Source organism: Condylura cristata, unplaced genomic scaffold (genome assembly GCF_000260355.1).
Source record: "Condylura cristata isolate star-nosed mole 26May11 unplaced genomic scaffold, ConCri1.0 scaffold00029, whole genome shotgun sequence".
NCBI classification, from domain to species: Eukaryota; Metazoa; Chordata; class Mammalia; order Eulipotyphla; family Talpidae; genus Condylura; species Condylura cristata.
Window position 1 is genome coordinate 3,952,372 of NW_004567130.1, and position 22,095 is coordinate 3,974,466.

At 58.7% G+C, this 22,095-nt stretch overlaps 1 protein-coding gene across 8 annotated transcripts in view; it reads right to left on the minus strand.

Moving 5' to 3' along the window:
- RIMBP2 (RIMS binding protein 2) overlaps positions 1-22,095 on the minus strand; it is a 112,774-nt gene extending 90,679 nt beyond the window's left edge. For all 8 annotated transcript variants that reach the window (XM_012731046.1, XM_012731052.1, XM_012731045.1 and 5 more), the window contains exon 1: positions 22,012-22,095. The gene's annotated coding sequence lies outside the window, so the exon portion shown is untranslated. The remainder of the gene's footprint in view (positions 1-22,011) is intronic.

The following is a 22,095-nucleotide window of genomic DNA, read 5'->3' on the forward strand; positions in this document are numbered from 1 at the left end:
TTAATGGTAAAGTCGATGATGAAGTCAATATGAATAAAAAAAAAAAAAAAAAAAAAACCTCCCCAGAGCCACCCAGTGGCTCTGCATCCAGAGGGTCGGCCAGAGGTCCATCCTGGATGGTGGAGATGCTGGGCCTCTATGAGCCATGCAGGGCCAGGCCCAGGAGCCTCCCTCTTGTCCCTGTCCAGTAAATCACTGCTCCCCTGGGACACTCAATCTGTGCTGCTGCACTGGGACACTCAGGCCACCGGAGCCTTCCACAACGCCTTCCCACCACCTGGAGACGCACCTTGGGGGCAGGAAGTCCCACCTATCCTGCCCTGACCAGGCCAGGGGCTTCGCTGGGAAGCTGACTCTGGGCTCATGAAAGCCCTGCAAGGGTCATGTGAGGAACTTCAAGCACAGACAAGTCCTTCCATCTTAACATTTTCAAACTAAATTTCAGCTTGGGGTTATTCTATTAAAATCATTCAGGAGTCTCATTTGCCGTTTTAAGGTTCTCATCAGCACAGATGACTGCCACTCACACTGAGTAAGATTCTGGCCTCTTGCGTGTCTCTAGACCTTCAAAACCCAGCAGGCGGGTCCTGTGTCTCTGCACCTGTCCCAGGCGAGGGAAGGACCTGGAGAGGCCCCCAGTGGGAGGCAGGCCTGGCTCTGACCTCGCTGGGCTCCACACAGCCCTGAGCTGGCAGCCCACTGAGGAGTCGCGTGGACGGGCGGGTGATGGCGCCTGGCGGCCAGTGTCGTCTCAGGAAAGGCCTCCTCTCCCCAGGCCAGGAGACCTGCCTCCCACGGACACCCTGCCTCGAAAGCCCTCCACAGGGCAGGTGGCCACGTGGGGCACCCAAGTGCAGAGGCCAGCCAGTGGGAGCCCAGCACTGCCCACATCAGGAAGGACCTGCCTTCGGGAAGCCAACCCTGGTGGGCACCTGTTACCAGGAGAGGAGTCACTCCCTAGAGGTGATGCCAGCTTCAGGATCACAGGCAGGGCAGCCCCTAGCCCCCTTCCTCTTTTTACCATTTCAAATAGACAAAGTTCCTGGTCACTCTGCGCAGCACCTGACCCGCTCTGACAGGCGCTGGGCAGCAGCCCAGCTGGCAGTCAGTAAGTGACGTGAAGCCTGGCACAGTGCCAGCCCCCGCTGGCTGGTGACTCGCTGTCTTTCCTGCCTCCCGCATCATAATTGCTGCTCAAGATTCTCTGATAATCAGCCTCATGGGCCGAGGGCCCATTAGCGCCTGGAGTTAACTGAAGTGTTGGTCCTGCGGCCCGGGGGCCCGGGGCGCAGGGAGAGAGGGCGCCCACAGTCATGTTGGAGACAGGGCTTCACCATGCTGGGTGTCCCTCCTCAAGAGCAGACAAGGAAACCGAGGTAGTAAGGCTTGACAGGAGCGCTAGGGCCTAACTGCCATGGCAGAGCCGACTCAGGGTGAACCCCTGCCTGGCCACTGGGGGTTCGAGGTCCTTATGGGGCTTCAGGACTCACTGCAGGTGCGCAGGTGCCATCTACCGCCTCCTAGTTGGCCACACAGGCTGACCCAGGCACCTGGTCCCCGTGACAGGCCCACTCTTCTGTCCATGGCTGGACGCTGCTGGGCTGAGGACAGATGGTGGGGGTGATGGTGGGGCATGCCCCCTGGCCCCCACTTCCTGAAGACACACCCTTGCCCAGCCAAGAGCAGCTGCCACAGGGGCCTGGGCCTGGGGATCCCAGCTAGTCCTGCAGAGGAGCATCTGTGGCTGAGGGTGCTCACCCCTGGGTGCTAGGGTCGCAGACTGCATGGCAAGCATCCTCATCTGTAGAGGTAAAACCCCAAACTGCTGCACAGAGTAGGCATCCCATCTGGGGTCCCAGAAGAAGCCCCGAGTCCCAGAGGGGGTCTGCCTGAAACTTCAGTCCATCCTGTGGGGGCGGTGGTTTGTGCCACCAGCACCAACATCACCAGCGTCCAGGCAGCTGCTTCCACAAGCCCACTCAGGCGCCTGCCCAGCCCACCCCACCTCTGCCTCTCCTCAGGCGGGCTCTGTACCCAACACACCTTTGGGTAAGAAGCGGAATTACTGGTCAAGGCACAGGGCAGTGCCCCCTGAAGTTGGAAAGCGCCCCGATTCAGGAAGGAAGAGGCCACAGGATGATGGAGAGGGGGAGCAAGGCGACATCCGGGAGGACAATCCTGTGGGCCCAGGGAGAAGAGACCACCCACATTAAGAGCAGGGCCCTCAACTTGCGATAAGAAGACGGAGCCCACACACATGGAAGGAAGAAGCAGTCTGAGTTCTCTGCCCAGGCGTAGGGACTGGCCAGCCCACCTCTCCTGCACTCACCAGCTCAGAATCCCTGAGCACCGCAGAGGCAGCCAGGCAAAACGAGCCTGCCTAAAGGACAAGCACATTGCTACCACGTTCCAGGGCCCTCACAGAGGCGCCCTCAAACAACGGGGCAAGAGAGAGCAGGGACCCTCTGAGGCAGTGCCCCCAGAAGATGGTGAGCAGAGCAGTCCACGAGTGGCCGCAGAGTGCACGGGCAAGGGCCCGACAGAGCCAGAGCCCAGACGAGCCAGCTAGGGGAACGCGGGCCTCCCCACCTCAGTCACAGCAAGGGCAGGGTGCCCCCATCTGAGGCGAGGCCGAGGCCGGAGATGCCCGACCAAGATGGAGAGGCACAGCCCGGCCTTCTGTGGTCCCCAATAAAGGAACTCTGGGCCCTCTCAGCTTCTGATCCCTGAGGGCAGACACAGCTGCAGATCGATCCTGTCACTGCCAGCAGCCATATTCATTACCCAGTCCAGGAAGATTAGCCATTAAAAGGAATCTATACACATCGAATAGGGAGATTAAAAGCGCTGTCATTTCAAGGCGCCTTCGCATCGGGGGCAGATCATCTCGGCAGGAGCCTCACACCTGGTGATCCAGCAGCAGCGGGGACTGACACACGAAGGTCAGCGGTTGCCCTGGAGACCCCAGCTCTGGCTGGCCTGAGTGTGTCCTGCACAGCCGAGGTGTGACCTGAGCACTGCAGTGGTCCGGGTGAAGTTCCCCTGGTCCAGCCTCAGTCCAAAGCCGCCTGGCTCATGGGTGCTGCCTCCTGGGCTCCAGCTGCCACCAGCCAGCATCTGCCACTGCCAACCGCAAGACGTCCTGGCATGCTGGACTCAGCTAGCCCCACTGGCCACCTGGAGTCGCCTTGTCCAGAACATCTGCCCTGGCATGGATTCCTCAGGGGACATGCAGGTGACATGTCCACGCAGATGGGGCCACTGCATCCCAGCACAAGGACCACGGATGGACACACTGCTGATGGCAATGCCTTTGCCTGCCTGTCCCTATTTGCTAGCTTCTCTACAAGAGATTATAAGAAATGAGAAAAAGGCCCTCCCTGGTGGCGCAGCGGGTTAAAGCACAGCACTAAGAAACTAAAGCCACTTCTGCATGAGTTCGATTCCCGCCTGCCCCGGAGGTGACCACATGGCGCAGCAGACCTCTCCTGACCCACCCGCTGCTCCCCTCAGCAGGGTACTTCATCAATCGGCCTGTTCTGCTCCCCACTCTGTCTCTGGTGAAGCCTCTCACCGCCCCTGAGCCTCTGGCCTGTACCCCAGTTCTGTACGAATAAATAAATAAATCTTTAAAAAAAAAAAAAAAAGAAATGAGAAAAGGCTCCTCAAGGGAGGAGGAGGTCCAGCCCCAGGTATACTGCTGATGGGGACAGACAACACCTTCCCCCCTCTGCCATCTGCCAAACGCCTCCCAGACACAGACCTGCTGGCCCAGAAACCCCACTTTTCGAAGTTTATCTCAGAGGAAGACAGCAGAAGTGGCTGATCACCCAGCTGGTGGGGTGCACAGATAATGTGGTCACTGCTAAAAACCAGGAGGGTACAGGGCACATGTTGGGGAGCTGCAGCCTGGCCCTGAAATAAAATCTGAAAAAGTTTACAAGTTGTAAAAAATAAAAAAGCAGCTCCCAATCATCAGTAAATATGCTCGATGATCAGAGAAAAATGCCCTAACATCCCCCAGAACACACTCACTCTGCGAACATTTTCTAAACCCCAGCAAAGCGCTGCTCAAGCACCATCACGATGACTGGGTTAGAAGACGTGTAACAGTGATTTAAAATTTTCCCAAATTATTTCCTCCACGTTAAAAATACCTATGATGAATTTATAATCAGAATAATTAGTATTCTCTCTCCATCAAGTAGGGGCATCTGAAGTCACTGTGATTTTAAAAGCAGCAGGAACACAGAGTTGCTGCAGAGTAGAGGTGTGCCCCTCCACACCCCACATGGCGATGACCAGCCACGGTCCCGAGCCCCCAGCACAGCTGGCCGAGGCCCCACCACAGGTGTCCTGCTCCAGGCCTGGGGCCCCGGCAGACCCGTTGGTTCCTCCATGCAGCCCTCTTGTGGCCACACCCCACTCAAGGGAAGGCCTCCAGGACAGTGCTGGGGAAAGCCAGAGCTGCGACCTGCCTGTCTGGGGTGAGGAGGACGGAGCGCCCCTCCACCAGCACACCCAGACCCTTACACCCACAGAGCGGCTCCTGTCTTGGCCTCTGAGACGCGCTGCGGGAGCCTCCTAGAGACAGGCAACAGCAGTCAGTGCTGCTGTTCCCATGCCCATGCTTGCTGTCCTGCCTACTGCCCATGCCCATGTCCACTGCCCACCACCCAGGCCTGCTGCCATGTCTGCTGCCTGCTGCCCATGTCCACTACCTGCTGCCCATGCCCACTACCTGCTGCCCATGCCCATGCTTGCTGCTCACTTTCTTCTGCCCTGCCCACTACCAGCTGCCCACTGCCTGTTGCTTTGCCTGCTGCTTTGCCCACTGCCCATGCCTGCTGCCCATGTCTGCTGCCCTGTCCACTCTCTGCTGCCAGTGCCCATGCCGCACCTGTGTCCACTGACCACTGCCTGTGACTTTGCCCACTGACCACTGGCTGCTGTGCATACCCACTGCCCATGTCCACTGCCATGCCCGCTGTCCACTGCCCATGCCTGCCACTCTGGAAAGACCTAACGGGATCTACATGTCTGAAGACCCTTTCACCCATCAGCAGGCAGCAAGGACTGGAGTTGTTTTCTCAAGGATCACTGTTTCCCGGGGTTGAAGGGGAGTGACAGGGAGAGAGGTTTACCCTCCAAAATGAGCGGTGGGCATATGACCCATCATTTATAATCTAGGCCTGTGTCCTGAAAGAAAACTGCCGGGAATAAATGCAAGCCTCTGACCTTGGAGGAAAATAGCAAGAGATTTCAAGCAGCGCTTTCTTGAACAAAATTTGCACAGCCTTGGTTCATTTTAAAAATAAAAACTGCTTTGTAAATGTCACAGAGAGGCTGCTCAGCGCAGGGGAGCTCCAAGGAGGTGCTGTTCCTGCAGGAGGGCAGAGCCACCCCTGGGTGTTGAGGGCTCCCCACCCCCTGGGAACTGCTCAGTGACACTTTGGAAGAAGACACTTTAGGCTTCAGGCATCCCATAAAGATACGTCCTTTGCCATTTTACTCTGCAGGGGGGCAGGGCTTCCAAATGGCAAGCAGTCAGCAAGGCCTGGGCCTAGAAGCAGGGGTGAGGCTGCCCCAGCGGGAGGTGCTCAGAAGACAGGTTTAAAGTGTGTCATTAGAGAGAAATGCAGGGGTCGCCAAGGTCACAGGGTGCTGGCAAGCAGACATACCATCCTCCACCCCCACAAAGGAAGGAATAGTGTCACCCCCTTGTATAGACAGAGCTGTAGCTGTGTGTCAGGGACAGGGGCAGGAAGTGGAGGGACGAGGTTGAGCCCCAATGTCCACCCATGGCCAGTGTCCCAAGCACCCCACGCTGCACCACAGATCCATAGGGCCAGAGCCGGAGCTGAACAGAAGATGGAAAGGACCTTCGCTTGGGTGCCTTTCATTCCGTTAGTCTGCTCAAAGAATAGCCCCTCTGGTGCTCCTCAGTCATGTATCTAAGTGACTAGTGTCTATGAACTGATGTGGAATGTTTACAGGATTGGTGCATTTTCAAAGCTCAGCGGCCCTGGCTAAGCTCCTCACTGAAAGAACAAAGTGTTGTGTCTTCGCAGTGGGACGTCTTCTGAGGTATTTAGTGATTAATTAACATGTTTTGACACTTATAACATTTTCCTTTACAAAATTTTAATAAAGCAACAGCCCTTGAGGTGGCTGCCAGCTCTACTTTTGTTTGCTAATTTGCTTTTTATTTCCCCCCTTTATTCATTCCACTGTGCTTCCACTTTATCTCATTGGTCTTGCCCTCCCACTGCTGAATGCTTTGGTTAATTGGTCTGTGTTTTTGACACTCTTTAAAAGGAAAGGACCTAAAGCTATATGTTTTCCTCTGAGTGCAGCTTTGGACCAGTCTTAAGTGTCCATATGCAGGAGTCAGGAAACAATGGCCCCCACTTGTTTTTGTAAATAAAATTTTATGTGCACACAGCCACAGCCACCTGTGGACACACAGCTGCAGCACAGCTGAGACACTGCACAGAGCCAGTTCAGCTTGCAAAGCCAGAGCCTTTCCAGAAAAAGCTGATCAATTCCTAGCACATAGGGAGGATTATTGTTGCTCTTCTAGATAGTCTCGCAGTTTTACTTTCCTCTGGGATGCCCAGTTTTGTTTTTTTTTTAAAGATTTATTTGTGCATACAGAACTGGGTACAGGCCAGAGGCACTGGGATGGCGAGAGGCTTCACCAGAGACAGAGCGGGGAGCAGAACAGGCAGATTGACGAAGTACACTGCTGAGGGGAGCAGTGGGCAGGTCAGGAGAGGTCTGCCGTGCCATGTGGTCACCTCCGGGGCAGGCGGGGAATCTAATTCATGCGGAAGTGGCTTTAGCTTCTCAGTGCTGTGCTTTAACCCGCTGTACCACCAGGGAGGGTCGGATGCCCAGTTTTTAATGTCATTTTTCTATTGTCCATGTATCTGTATCATGGGACCAGAGTCGCAACAGAGCCTCATGGCCCTGCCTTCGAGAAGTGTGCGGTTTGGATGGGGGGGACACAGTAGCAGTCACGCAAATGGGGCAGAGAACAGGGTGCTCGGGATGAACAAGGTACACTCTGGGGAGGATCCTTGGAGGCGCTTGCATTGTTTCCCTTATGTCCCCTCTCCAGACAGAAGCACTTCACCGGTCCTGGTCCCAATCTCCTCTCTGTCACTTCCATGGGGTGTGAACTCTGAGGGCACATCTGCTTCCCCTGTCTGCCCAGCACAGGACCCTAGTCATGGCGGTCAGCCAGTCCCACATTCCCACTAGGCCATGCAAAGGACTGGCCCTGCAGTGGCCAGAGCCCAGATGGGCACCCCATTTACAGGGCTACTTTAACTAAGTGCCACAAGCAAAATGAGCGTATCCTCCCACATTTCTGAGCTAGGGCCCAGGTGGAGATGCCCAGTGTCACGGCCCAGTTTACACGTCACAGCAAACGCTGAGTTAGCAGGCTCAGGAGCCCTTCAAGCAGGTTCTGTTCCAAGACGGCCTCGCTGGCCACGCTGCCACTCGTCACCACTGAGCTCAGAGAGGGGGGACACCTGCGCCTGCCGCCCACAATGTGCACCCACCATGCGTCCTTGCATAGGGTGCCTGGCAGCCTCCTGTGCTTGGCGATGCCGGACTGCACCTCAGCACCACGCGGGGGCCACTTTTCCAAGGCGAAATTGGCATTTTAAACAAGAAATACAGAAATCGTGACACAGCCTGTTAACAGCCCACGAGAACACCTGCTGGCCCTGTTCAGCGGCAGGGCCCCGCGGCCTGCTCATGCCCCCAGCTAAAGCCTGTGCATGCAGTGTGCGAGGAGGCTCACGAGTGAGGAGGCCGCAGAGGTGAGCCCTGGCCAGTGACAGGGTCAGCTCCTTCCGGCCGTTCGGGCTTCCAGACCTCGGCAGTCCCGTGGCCGGTGCTGGCCCTGGAGACACCCTCCCGCCCCTGCCTCCGCCCTGTGTCTGTGCTCACGTGCTCACTCTTCCTTTATGAGGCCCTGGCCCTCGACTGGCCTCGCTCCAGTAGGACCCACTCAAGCTGGTCACAGCTAGAGATCCCCCCTTCCAGGCATGCCTCCATTCAGGGCCCAGGGGGACTCAGCAGCTTTCCTGGGAGGCTTGCTGGGGCAGATGTGCTGTCGCCAGAGAATGGGGGAGGCAGCCCCAGCACACCCCACCCCATGGTGTCATCCACAGCACGTCCCCCACAGCCCATAGGGGCCAAGGAGCTCTGGTCTCCAGGAGGTCAAGCACAGGCAGGTGTCCTGGCCCTGTCCTGCCATGGCCCATGCTCCAAACTGAGGGGTCATGAGGCTGAGCAAAGCCCATGGCACCAACCAGTCCGCCTGAGGGCATGGATGGAGGACCTTGAAGAGGGTTTGAGGCACGCGCAGACAGCACAGCCCCACTTCACCGTGCTCGTGAGTCCCCTCTTCCAACCCAGTAGCTGTCATCTTCCCTGGCCAAGGACATGACTTCTGATCTCTGATGGGGCTTTGAAGCCGCTACCCTGTGGCTCTTTTCAAACTCCCTCTCGGGATGTCCCTTACTTTGCTCTAAATATCTTGTAAGGAGAACTTCTGACAACAGGGCTGGGCAGCTGGACAGCTGACCTGACCCCCAAGCATATATATTTAGGATCACACAGCTGTTGCCCCCCGGGGCTGAGTCCGCCATGTTCATGCCTCCCTGGCCTGCCCCCACCGCTGTACTTGGACAACCCAGACCAGAAAGGACCTCACAGCTGCCCGGAGCCAGGAGGGGGCTGGAGACGCCAGGGGTCCCTGAGCTCAGCTCTGACCCTGCCAGCTGCTCCCCACTGTGCTGGCCAGGGCCGGGGAGCTCGGGCCCTGGAGCACTCCCCTTCTCTGAGAGTAGGCAGCATCTGGCTCTCGTGCGGGCTGGGCGGGACTTTACTATGGCACTGATGGGGGTGCAGGAGAGGCCAAAACATGTCCGTCTGCTCGTTCTGCCTCAGGAGAAAATGAGCCATTGCAGCCATGAAACAAGAAGACAGCAACGTTTTGGGGAAATAGGAGCCTGGGAGAGTCATATTCCACTGAGCACATTGACAAAAGGTCAGGAGGCTTGCTCTGCTGCCCTGGGTCCTCCGCAGCCAAGTCGCCTTCAGTATTCATGGGCAGGAGCAAGAGCAGCCCCGCCCCCGAGCTCAGCACTGGCCAGCTCCTCTCTTCCCCTGCGCCCTGTTTCAGACCTTCTTTATTTCCTCTCAGTGCAGTACACATAGGTTTCCCCTCTCGCCTGTGAGTGCCAGATCCAGGGCCACGTCACAGAAGAGACCAAGCCCCGTTTTGCAGGCGCTTCTGCCTGGCCATGGGCACCCCTCTCTCCCCCCAGCTCCGCCCCTCCCCATGGCCATCCTGCCCACTTTCAGGGAGGCTGCCCCCATACTGTGCAGCCGATGCCCACCCCAGTGAGTGCCTCACTAATGCCTGCCCAGCTCACCTTGTCCACCCTTCATGCCTCACTGGCACCTGTTTCACCCCAGGAATGAGGTGCCCCCGGAAGACAGCCCCTTCCCGAGCGGCCCTGCTCCTGGCCTCCAGAGCAGCGCCCTTTGGACCACATGGTCAGACCAACCCCCACCGGCCCCGTGCACAGCAGCACATGTAGGCAGAGAAGGCAGGTCGCTGGCCCGGCAGCCCCATCTCTGGACCAGAGGCCCTGGCCCACCCATGGCCGAGTGGTGGTCATTTCTGTCTTAGCAGAGGCCAAAGCCCATTTGCTAAGACCCCCAAACAAGTGCTGGAGCCCCCAAATCCCACTTCAAGCTGGAGTAATGGGTTGGTGCAGCAAGGGTTTCATCCTTTGGACACTTGTCCTCTGCGCTCCTGACCTCAGAGGTGGGTCCCTAGCAGCTCTGGAGTTCTGAGAGGCAGCGCAGCCGGGTCGGCTGCCCAGAGCCCTTGGGTGGGCAGCAGGCCTCAGCCTCTGGCCAGGAGAGACGGCAGCTCCGGGAGACCCCTCAGGCAGGGCAGTGCAGATGCTCCTGGTGCTGCCCATCCCAGCCTGGGTCAGCAAAAGCAGGGATGTCTCTGGGCGGCTGGGGCCCCACTGTTCACACAGCATTAAGTTTGCGTGGGGCCACCACTTCAGAGCAGACATGTCCCAATGCAGGGACACTCACGGGCCATGCCAGTGTCATCCCGCACCTCCGAACCAAACTCAGAGCAATGGTTGCCTTGTTATCCGGCCACCTGCCACCCTGCATGGCCAGCTCTTAGCTGGCACCCGGCTGGCCCTGGTGCCCAGCAGGCCCCAGCTGTGATGGGTGGACTCTTTTTCCTTAGAGCTGCTCATCTGCTGGAGCCTCACCTGCCTCCTCACCTGGCCACTCTGCGGGCTGAGGCCATCGTGTCAATTTCAGTGACTCGGAGAAAGTTCTGAGCAAAGGCACGTTGGCCAGATACAGGCCATAGGGCAAGCCCTCCCGGGCCAGCACAGCCCTGGCAACAGAGGAGGCTGAGGGCGGCCCAGCTCTGCCAGGTCGAGGCACACCCCCAGGGCAGCCCTGGCCGGCGCCCCACCCCTTGGGGCGTCCCCGCCTTCCAGCTGCTGCCTCACCAGCAGCCTCCGAAGCTGGCCCTCACCTCCCAGCCTGGATACCACCTTCAGCCTCTCTGGAGGCCCCGCAAGGCAGCTCCATATCAGGACGGTCCCATGAGCAGCACATGGGCAGATGCCCACCATGCCCCAATTTCCCAGGACCCCACCCAAGCATACATGGGCCCCCTGAAGTAGTGTCCCCCAAAGAACCAGCTGCAAGGACCCACACAGCCCCACACCCTTCACACCAGTGGCGACCCAAAGGTCCCTCCAAGGGGGTGCAGGGAGGGACACTGAAAGACAGAGGCATGGGCAGCAGTGCTGTGACTGGCTGCAAAGGGGCACGCAGGCAGCTGGTCAGAGTTCTCCCCCGAGCTGCCGGGATGGGGGGAACCATGTGAACACCGTGGGGGCCAGGTGACTGCAGCAACCAGTGAGCCTCGCCAGGCGCCAGGGCTGTGGGGGCAGGAAGGACAAGGGGGTAGTGGGGACGGCATGACCTCATGCGCAGCTTCCTTGGCCAGACTGGGAGCCAGACCCTGGGGGCCCCCCTGGGGCTCTGGAGTGAGGGACACACATCTGCTCCCCATCCAAGCCCCCATCACCCTTCACCCAAGTTTCCACCACCCACCGCCTGGGCACCTGCCGCTGCTCCCACTGCACCCTGGCTTCCCCATGGTGCCCCCAAGTCACACCACAGCCACAGTGGAGACACAGATCAAGCTACTTACTCCTGGACTTCCTCGAGTCCCCCTCACGCAGAGAGCAGCCTCACATGCCCTAGAGAAGTAAAGCCCCACCCCAGCTCAGATCTTGATTCTCACAGACCCCCCAAGGCCGCATCCTTCCTCCAGTCTCAGCAAGTGTCACGCATCAGAGAAGTCTGACCCCTCCACCCCGCACACCCCAGGCCTCAGCAGATGGAACCCCAGGGCACACAGGAACACACTGGTCTGTGTTCACTCTCACGCATCCCCAGGGCTGACAGCCTGGGGCACAAGGATACCTGCAAACGTCTCCCGTGAATGAGGGGCAGGTTGAGAAGAGGAAACCCCCACCCCCGGCCAGCCCAAGGGGGCTATGGGGAGCACTGCCAGGTTCTCAAATACACTGTCAGCCAGACTCCCACTCCCGTGAATTCTCTCCGGACAAGCAACTCAACAACAGGATGTTAGGACCAGAAGGATCCCCTGTCCACTGTCAGGATCCCCTGTCCACTGTCCACAGTCCATGTGCCAAGGCCACACAGCATGGACAGAAGCAGGGGAAACGCCTGCATGTGGTGACCAAGACCTCAGAGGCCAAAACTCATCTCATCCTGTTACTCCCGCGTAGATGCGATTCTCTACCAACACCAGATGAAGGTTGCTCACCCACAGCCACAGCAACGAAGCAGGACCAGGCTCCGGGCTGTATCTGGCTGGGGGTTCATCACATCCTTCTCCCTCGTGCCCACAAAGCACACAGCAGTCCTGCCTCCCCCAGCCCCTCCTTGGGAGGGTGGCTGTTGCACAGAACCCACCAGGCCATCCACCTCACCCCTGCGAGAAGGAATGCCACGCAGGACCAGCTGGGCCAGGTGGGATCGGGGCTGGAGAGCAGCCGTACAAGTCCCACATTAAATCACCGCTGCGACCAAGTGCAGGCTGTGCCAAGAGCAGGCTGAGTCTGCCAGGATGAGGATTTGATGAGGAAGCGAGTGCTGGCAGCCCAGCAGGGCCCGGGCACTGGGGCCAGGGCGTTTAGCGGGCCGGCAGCCCCGCAGCAGGGGCGTCTGCCGCCCTCCGAGCCCGGGCACAGCTTCCACACCCCAATAAGCTGGCACCACATGCCAGCTGGCAGGAGGCCACCGAGACAGGGCAGTGACTCTGAGGCGCAAGGGTATGAAGCGGAGGAGGAGGGGCAGGGCAGGGGTGGGGAGAGGATGGAAGGGAGAAGAAGGGGGAGGGGAGGGGCCTGACGGGGGGTGGGGGGGGCACGACAGCAGAAGAAGAGCACAGGGGTCCCAGAAACCAACTGTACGCACTGGGCAGTGACAGACTGCTGGCACCTGAGACACGCCTGGGTGTGACCCAGAGGTGGACATGACTGAGGGCCGCTGGGCACATCCTTGCCGTGACCCTCAGCAGGCTGCAGACGCACTCGCTCGCCACGGGGGTGCCCAGCCCTGCACTCCTTGGCCCTCACTGTTTTCATGACTGAAGGAGATTCAGTGGAGCAAAGGCATCCAAGCTTTCTTGAACGCAAGCGCCAAGTGATGACATGGGAACAAAGCAGGCAGATAAGAAAAAAAAGTAAAGATTTCTCAATGTGGGACAGCTCAGGTGACTCAGAGGTGCAGAGAAGGTCTACAAAAGAAAGGCCCGCTTCCTCCCACAGAGCCGGCCGGCGGCAGCTCTGGCCTGGTCTCCTTTGGAGATGACGCCGGCCTGCCTGAACCACCTCTGTGTGTTCTCGGCCCATTCACAGCTGACCCTGAGTCTGCAGCCCCATGCTGCCCCCGACCTCAGGCACTGCCAGTCGGGACAGCAGAAGCCTTGGAGGGGGGCATAGGAATGATGCCTGTGGCCCTGTGCTCGGCTCACAGCAGGGAGGGACAGAAGTCTGGGGGCTCAGCCAGCACGTAGCTCAGGTTCCCCAAGGCCAATCTGAAGCACACTGGGATTCCCAGGAATCCACGTCTGTGGTGGCAAAGGCCACTTCCTGGCTGGCTGCCTGCCAGCAGTGTAGCCACCAACCTTGTGGCCCCAGAGGGCTGCTGAGGGCCTGAGCGGTCTTGGCCTGGCGAGTGCCCACACCCTTACAGGCAGGAACAGGGGCACCATGTCAGCTTGGGGGGGGTCCCTCTGGGTCCCCACCACCATGCCTCCCTATTCCTGTACCCTAGAAGCTGTATCTTGGAAGTTAGGTGATCCTGAGCTGTGCTGTTCCTGGAATCTGTCCAGTCCTGGACAAAGCCCCGCCCCTGGAGCCCCTCCCAAAGAAGCCCCACTCACACCCCACCACCCACAGGGCCCACCCAAAGAAGCCCCGCCCACAGAGGCCCCGCCCCAGCCCTTTGTCTGCAGTGCCCACAGGCAGGAATCCATGGGCACCCATGCCCTGAAGGAGGGCAGCTGGTAACGTAGGAAGAGCAGGATGGCAGTGAGGCAGAGCTGGAGCGCAGGCTGCCTGGAGCTCGGGGAGGGTGGCGTCAGAGGACCCTCAGTCCCCGCCGCTCTGGTCCCTGCAGCCCACCTTGGCTGGCCAGCTTGCTCCAAGCAAACCAGCACTGGTCTCTCACTGCTGCTAACCAATGCCCCGTACAAGCACTCAGCCACCGCCCCTGGTCTCTGCTTGGCACACAGCCGCCACCTCCCGGAGACCTTGGGCCTGGACGCTGCACCGAAACACCTCCTGGCCAGATGGGTGGCGTCCCTCTGGGGCCTGTAGGTTTTGCCCCTGGCCACCGTGCCTCCAGGCCCCCAGAGGCCCCCTGCTACTGAAGCTGTGCTGCCAGGTCCAGCTCAGCAAAACACACGGCATCTACCTGGGCATTGGTGAACGAGTGCACAGAGGACAGAAGGGGAAAAGCAAACACCCTAGGAGAGCAGGGCTCATGTGTGGTCCTCGGGGCTCCTGGAGCGCCAGCAACGCAGCAGGCAGTTGATGGAGGTCTCCTGGAGGAGGCGTCTGGGCACACCCACGCTGGCTTGCGACCGCCAGGCCGGCAGGTGATCGGCAATTCACTCACTGCTGGGGTGCAAACACTCATGCCATGATGGAGTCTTGACCACACCCTGCAGGAGCCCAGCAGGCTGTCAGTTCTCCCCAGGGAGCGTTGCTGGGCTCACCGCCGGTGGCCTAGTAGGAAGGAGGAATCAAGGGACTGGCACTGTCCCCACTAAAGGGGCTTTCAAATGGATCTGTGGGGCTGGGACAGGTGCAGGTCCAGACGCAGCATGGGGCCCTCGGAGCCTCTGCACAAACGCCATCCCACAGCCTGCGCCTAGTCTCTTTCCCCAAAGTTTCTATATGACCAGCACCGCACCTGCCCAGTATGGAGCAACAAAGAATGAGAATGATTTAAGGAGTCCTTTGCTCTCTTTTTTATTTATTAAATTTTAATTAAAAACCATTAAAGGCACCCTGCCCTGATTCACAGAAATAAATCTCACCGAAACCCTAGAGGTCTCCTTCCAGGCGAGGTTTTTTTTCAGTTCCTGACTCCCCGGCCTCCCACCTCTCCCACGATGCCCAAACTACCCTATTCCCCCCAAACTACCCTATTCCCAACCTCGCCCCAGCACTGCTGAGCATGCAGCTCCAGAAGAGAGCTGTTAGGACTTCAGAGCACCCCCCACCAGGCTGTGGCTCAGCTGAGAGGCCTCACTACCACTCGTGAAATAAAACAGAACAGGATGATGGGTAGGTAGATGGGTGGATGGTGGATGGAGGAGTGGATAACTGGGATTGGTGGGTGGATGAATGGAGGACAGATGGAGGATGGACGGATGGAGGATGGAGGGAGGATGGAGAGCAGATGGATGCAGGGAGGATGGATGGGCTAGAATGGCGTACACATCTACAGCTTAGGAATTAACACCTTCTCCATTTTCTAGCCAAGGGCACTAACATCGCTCACAAGTGGCCTGATCACAGCGGCGTCTCCCGTTGCCTCATCTCTCACCCATGTTGTCATCAGAGCATTTCTCAGACTTGTCTCCCTCCCCTGCTGCGCAAACTCCATGTGCCACATTCACACTGTGCCTCTAACGTGCCGGGGTCCGGCTGACTGACGGACTGAATGATGAATACAACGTGGGCAAAAGCACAAGAGTTATCTCTAAATTCACTGTACACTTTTTCTCCTAACTCAAATCCTAAAACAACCTACAATCACAGAATCGTGTGTCCTGGAGAGCGTCACATAATAAATCTCATCCCCCGGCCAAGGAAGTCTCATGAAAGTAGCACTTTTTTAGAATGTTTTTCCTGGAACTTTCCTTTTGAAGATAATTTCAACAATGGGGAAAGCCCGAGAGCTCACCCAAGCACGGACACCAGGTGGACCAGAAGGGGAGCCTGCTTATTGCTGTGTTTCTCTCCAAAAGCAGCATCCCCCGTGCTGACAAAACCCAGACTCGATGGCCTAACACAGCCCCAGTACCTGCCACAGGGGCCAGCCTGCCGCAGAGCACCTCAGCTCAGAGAGCAGCCTAGCGCCCTGCACCCAGCAGCCCTGCTCACCCAACCCCCAGACGCCTCCACCCCCACCTCCAGGGCTCACAGCTAGGCCAGTGAGCTTCCTCCTCAAGGCTGAACAGCACCCCCGAGTGACCACCTGCCTTTCCTCCAGGGCACTGTTTGGGGAAGTGGATGAATGGTACTTCCCCTCCAGACCCTCTTGTGTCCACCGCTCTTCCTGTTGCTCCCTGCTGGCTCCCCTCACCTGTGGAATCTGACCTCTGTCCTCAGCTAAGCCCTCATCCCATCATGCATATGCCCCCTCTCCATCCCCGCCCCAACCCCCCCGGCAGCCAGAGGGTCACATCCAAACAGCCTGACCACACCATGCTCTGGACTGGGTGGTGACTGCTTTGTTCTTATGTGTAGAAGAGAATCCAGGGCCTCACCTGGCCCCAGGGGCAGACCCTACCTGCCCTCCCTTGATGATGGGCCAGTCCACCTTGATCAACCCAGACCTGAGCCTGCTGGGTGGTGTGATCTTGGAGGAGCCAATCCTCTGAGGTGGTCCTCTCTTCTATAAGTGGGTGGGAACCAGCGGCCAACCCCAGGCCGTGATGCCCACCAGGACAGACTGTCTGGGGTGCCTGCATGCACTTTGGGCTAGGCCCGTGCCGTAAACCGTGCGCAGTGCAGCAGGGTGCAGTGGACGGTTCCCAGTGTGCATACTCACGTCTACACCGGGCATGGTCTGGGTTGTGTCTCAGCCGAGTTATGTGCAAAAAGGAAAGGCACGAAGGTAAGAAACACTTCGTAAATGAAAATGCTGCCTAGGTGTGAAACACTTCGCCTGCTAAGTCTAATACAAACAGATGTGGGGCTGCCCGGCAGCTGCCGTGTCCCCTTGCCACCTTCTCAGCCTGTGGCATGCAGAGGGGCCACTGGCCTGAGGCTCGGCGAGAAGAGGGAGGCAGCAAGGATGGCCCCACCTGGGCAACAGGTGAGCCCACCTAGCCTGGGTGCCACGCTCCCCATTCTCCGTCCACTGAGCACCTACTGTGTGCCGGTCCTGGTAGAAAACAGGGGGCGGCCATGAGCAAACTCTTGCAGCCTCAGCAGACTCGGGTGATGGGGTAGTGGCAGAACTTCCCAGATCTCGGGATGGGGCTCCGGAGTGAGGGTGGTGCTTTTCACCCTGATGAGCAGGGAACTCACAGGACAAGGTATGGGACTGAAGGGGAGCAGCAGCCAGCTTGAGGCCTGGCACTGGGGAGCGTGGGGTGGCCTGAGACCCTCCAATGGGCCAGCACAGGGGGGCCCAGGAAGCAGCAGACCAGAGATCAGCAGGGAGAGCCCCGAGGGACCCGGGGGCAGGTTTGAAGCTATTGCTGCCTGGAACACATTTCCACAGTTTTCATGCCCTGGAAACACGCCAACGCGGTCATGTTAAGAGTTTTTAGGCCACAATTCAAACTAGTGAGCTGTGTGAGCATCCTCGTGGAGGAAGCCTGGAGAACACACCGTCCTTGACGACCTCCCTGGTGCGGGACCATAAGCAACGCATACTTCCTGCTTCTTGCTCTTCTGACACCACCTTTCTCTAACTCATCGCTTTCATGATAAAAATTAGATGAGTGGCCTGCACCCCCATGTTTATTGCTGCTTTATTTACAATTGGAAAAACATGGAAGCAGCCCAAATGCCCAAAAGTAGATGACTGGATAAAAAAGATGTGGTACATATATACAATGGAATATTACTCAGCAACCAAAAAAGAGAAACACATGTCTTTTGCAGCAACTTGGATGGAGCTGGAAAAGATCATGCTTAGTGAGATAAGCCAGAAAGAGAAAGAAAAATACTGGATGGTTTTGCTCATAGCAGGAGTATAATGGACCAGGCGAGAAAATAATAAGAATAATGAACAGCCATATACCAGAGACATTTTGTGAGGGTGCAGTGGGGAATGGGATCAAAAATGGGGGGTGGGGTGGGGAGAGAAATGCACGGGAGTATGGTGATGGCACATGGGTGACTTGGTTATGGGAAACCCGTGGGGATTACAATTGAGATGGGGAAAAAAATGTACAAAATTATGTAAAAATAAACTGTTATAAAATAAAAAAAAAAAAAATTAGATGAGCGGGAAGCCACAGACCCGGTTGCAGGGCCCCATGTCCCAGGCAGGCAGTTCTGTGGCTTGGCCCCTCGAGCTGCAGACAGACTGAGCCCTCAGCCACTCCTGCCCCGCCACATCGCTGCCCAGCCTCCTGGACCCCCGGTGGGGGCACCAGAGACCATATGGCCCGTCTCCGCCTCTCCTGGAGGCATCGAGGTAGCAGGAGGGTTTGTGCTTGTCTCAGAGCAGGAAGCCCATGGTCCCCACCTTGAGGAAGCCACCTGTGGAGCTGCAGCAGCCGCCAGCTCTAAGCATGGTCATCAGGGTGCACACGCTGGCCTGGCCCGTAGCTGTCTGCTGTGGGGGGTCTTGCCCAGCTCCGCCAGCACCTCAAGCAGGAAAAGCTGCCCCAGAAAGGGTCGAGGGCACCCTGGCTCCTTCCAGGGGGAACCCCCTCCTGTGATGGGCTGACAAAGTGCCCGCCTCTCTGCTTCCAGAAGCTCCTAGGATTTCAGGGCTGGTACTGAGGGTGCCAGAAGCTATGGGTCCTCCGCTCCTCATGCTCCACTCGCTGTCTGCACACCCGCCATCCCAGCGGGCCTCCGCCCCATAAACATCGGGGCCTCTGCCCTGCTGTCTGCTCAGGGTCCTTCTCATCACCCACAGCTCAGCATAAACATCACCTCCTCCTGGATGTCTCCCGGACTGCCAGTCAAGGCCTCTGCAGTGGCCCTGCTTCCACTTGAAGGGCTCCTGTTGAGGTCACGTATGTGCCTGCTGGTTGGCCAACACACCCCAAACGGCGTCTCTAAGGGAGTGGGGCCCTTCAAGCTTGCTGCTGCTATGTGCCTAGTGCTCACTGAGAATGTGTGCCGCGGTAGTTGTTGAATGGCTCATGAACAGACAGCCCCGTCACTGGTGTACAGAGATATGTCACCCCACTGCCTTCCAGGAGCCCAGCTCAGGGAAGACTGTCCTTGAGACATCATCAAATACCCTGTGAGCTGTGAGGCCCGCGCCAGTGTCCAGTCCACACGGACATCACATGGTTCACTCCACACCCTGTTTCCGCTCCTTAAGGGAGTATTTACTGAGGGTCCAGCCTGTGCCGAGTGCCTGGCATATGGACAGACAGGTGACAAGACGCCGGACAAGGCTTGGGCCGTCCTCCCTTCTCTGCCAGAACTAGCACTCCAAGGGCTGGCTCTACACCCCACTGCTGTTCCAGACTGCACCCCCTGCCTCAGCAGGCAGTGCACAGAGCAGCTGCTCTGACTGGGAAGCCAGGCCTCTGCACCTGATGGGGTTCCAAGTCCAGTAAAAAGTCCAGAAATGTCCCAGTGGGGCAAGGGAGTGGCCCTTGAACGTCCATGCAAACAGTGCTGCTTCCAATGCTGCCCGGCAAAAAACCAGAGCATCTTCAGAGATACACAGGTGCGCCAGGGAAAGACAGGTCCTCGAGGAGAGGCTACGGACACAGGTTTATAGCAACGTGAGAAACGGCTTCTCCTGAGTCTTCTCAGTCTCCTGGAGGGGGGCAATGGTCCCAACCTGAAGGGGTCATCTGGGCTTGTATCCCAGTGGGGCTGGATTAGGAGACACTTGCAGTGTGACCACAGACACCCCCAGAACACCAGGGAGCTATGTGTTATCAGGATCTTAAAGGCTCTGACTCCAAGCAGGCAAGACTAGAGGCTTCCCAAAACCTAGAGAGGGAGGGAGATGGGGAGGGAGGGAGGGAGGGAAGGAGAGCGGGGAGGGGGAAGGGTAAGCAGCAAGGGCCCAGGCAGGCTGGAGCAGGGCCACCCTGGCAGGCGCCAGGGCACCCTGGCAGAGATGAGGAGGACGCGAGTCCCCCACCCACCTAGCGCAGCCCACCCCAGAACTGTGGGCCTCCCAAAGGATGTGACAAGGCCAGATGGCTTTTCAAACGGGTGGAGCAAAAAGCCAGGGCCATGCCACATGACAATCTTACTCAGAAGGAGCCAGGGCAAGAACAGAATCATCCGGAAGCTGGTGCCTGCTGCTCTGGCCCATCACAGACCAGCAGGGCCAGTGCCCCCCACAGGTTCCCAGAACTAGGATCCCCCTCCTGGAGCCGTGGCTGCTGTGGCCCCAGAAGGGCAGGGGAAGGCCCTGCCCCACACCCCTGCATCCTTGTGGTGGGGGGGTCATACACAGTGTCTGGGACACCCTCCGGCCACCTGCATCCTGGCTGGCAGCCTCTGCCACCCAAGGGGCCAGAGGGCTGGGCTCTGGTCAGACATCCTTACGGAGAAGAGGACACCCCAGCAGTGCTCACATTGTAGTGCCTGGGTAGTGCTATCTGGGGTGCCAAGTGGGGCCCCTCCCCTAGCCACACCCTGGAGCTGGGAATTCAGATTCTTAACCCCCAGCCTGCTGGGTCAGAGATGCCCCCCAGAACTGAAGCTGGTGTGGATGCTTCACCTGCCACCCCAGAGGCTGGAAACGCCGGCCCCAGATGTGGAAGGGGTGGCAGCATCAGGGCAGCCTCCTTATCTCCCTGCAACCAGGCCCAGCCCACATGGGAAGCTCTATCTCGGCTGCCCCGTGAGGCCCCACAGGCTGGTTCCCCAACACTGCTCTGAGGCAGTCGGGACAGCCCCCGTGATCAAACTCTCCCTGGGCTTAGGGACCAGGCCAACCCTCCTGACCCAGTTTGCCATCTTCTCAGAAGCCACCACCCAGGATTGCCCATGGATGGATGCAATGCCCTGTGACAAGCCATGTGGCCCTATTCTGGGCATAGCCCGGCCCCCACAAGGCACCTAGGCCTGCTGCCACCCCCACAAAAGAGCCCACCCAGGATCTCTGAACCCACATCACAAGAGCCTATGCCAAGACCCAGACCCTGAATGCCAGCGACCAGGACAGGAGCTGATCCTGAGAGAGCCCAGCCCAGCTGGCAGAAGGCAGGAGGGATGGTGTCAGGGTGGGGGAGCGGTTGTTTTCACAAGACCCCCAGAATGCTCACCCTGCAAATGAGGTGAGTCTGCGAAGCGCCCGCCTCCTTCACTCCTGGCTCAGGAGCTGGGGTTGCTCCATGCCCACCCACACAGGGCTGGCATTCCCACTGCCGCCCCCACCACATGAATCCCACTTACAGCAGAGCCGGCTCCAGCTTGGCCATGACATTTGCTGCTCCTGGTGCAGGCGGGGTCTCCCTCTGGTGACAGGAGTGGTGAGGGAAATGCAGGCAGCCCTCACCTCTCCCCCCAATGCCCCCTACTCCAAATCCTACAACCCTGCCAGGCTGAGACCCAGCAGGGCTCGGGGGCCCCTGGAGCCCCCAAACGCTGCCCTCCTTGGCCTGAGGAAAGAAGACCAATGGGTAAGGAGTGTTCCTTGCCTGCCTGCAGCCTGTCCCCAGCCCTGCAGAGAGTGGGGACAGTGGGGGTCCCTGGGGGCAGGAGCAGCTGCTTGGACAAAGGCCTCAGCTTCAGTGTGGGGCTCCCCTCCATGGAAGTCCCCCCCTACCCCCCCCCATATAAACACTGCATTTCCAGGAGAAAACGGAGCTGGGGCATGTGCCGGCGCTCAACGCCCACCCACACACATGCACACGGCACACGCGCTGTCCAGAGCAGCTGTTTGGACAAACAAATGATTCAAGTCCGTCCTGGACATGAATTGACAGATTCTGAGGTGCCAGCTCGCTGCTCCACGTCCCAGATGAAGCCGAGCTGATGGGGCGCCTCTCCCTACTGGCTGCTCCCCAGGAAGCCCCAAAGCGGTCTCCGCTGAACCAGAACCCCACCGCCTGCGGGGGAGGACAGGGGGCCTCGAGGTCACCGCTGGCCCCAAGCCCTCGGGAGCGCGGGGGAGGGGGTGGCCAGGGACGCCCACTCCCAGAGAGAAGCCTTTCCTCAGAACCGGACCATCCATCGACCAGACCATCGCACGGACAGCAGAGCTCGCGCGCCGCAGGCGGGCCCTCCCCTCTCCTCGAGGCCCCGCACCAGCCGGGCGGCGCCCTGGCCGCTACCTGCCCAGGCTGAAGGGCATCCTGCAGCCGCCAGGAAATAAACTTTGTGCGGGCAGTTTCCGGTCCTGCGGCCACCAGCTGCCAGGCCGCAGCTCCAGCTGCAGAAAGGGGAAGGGGAGACGGGAAGCTATTTTTAGGAGGAAAAATAAACCTCAGCCTACCTTGGGAGCCGGCGCCAGATCGGGAGGTTCACGCGGAGGCCACTGCAGAGGAACGAGTGGAATCACAACTGGGGGAGGCGGGCC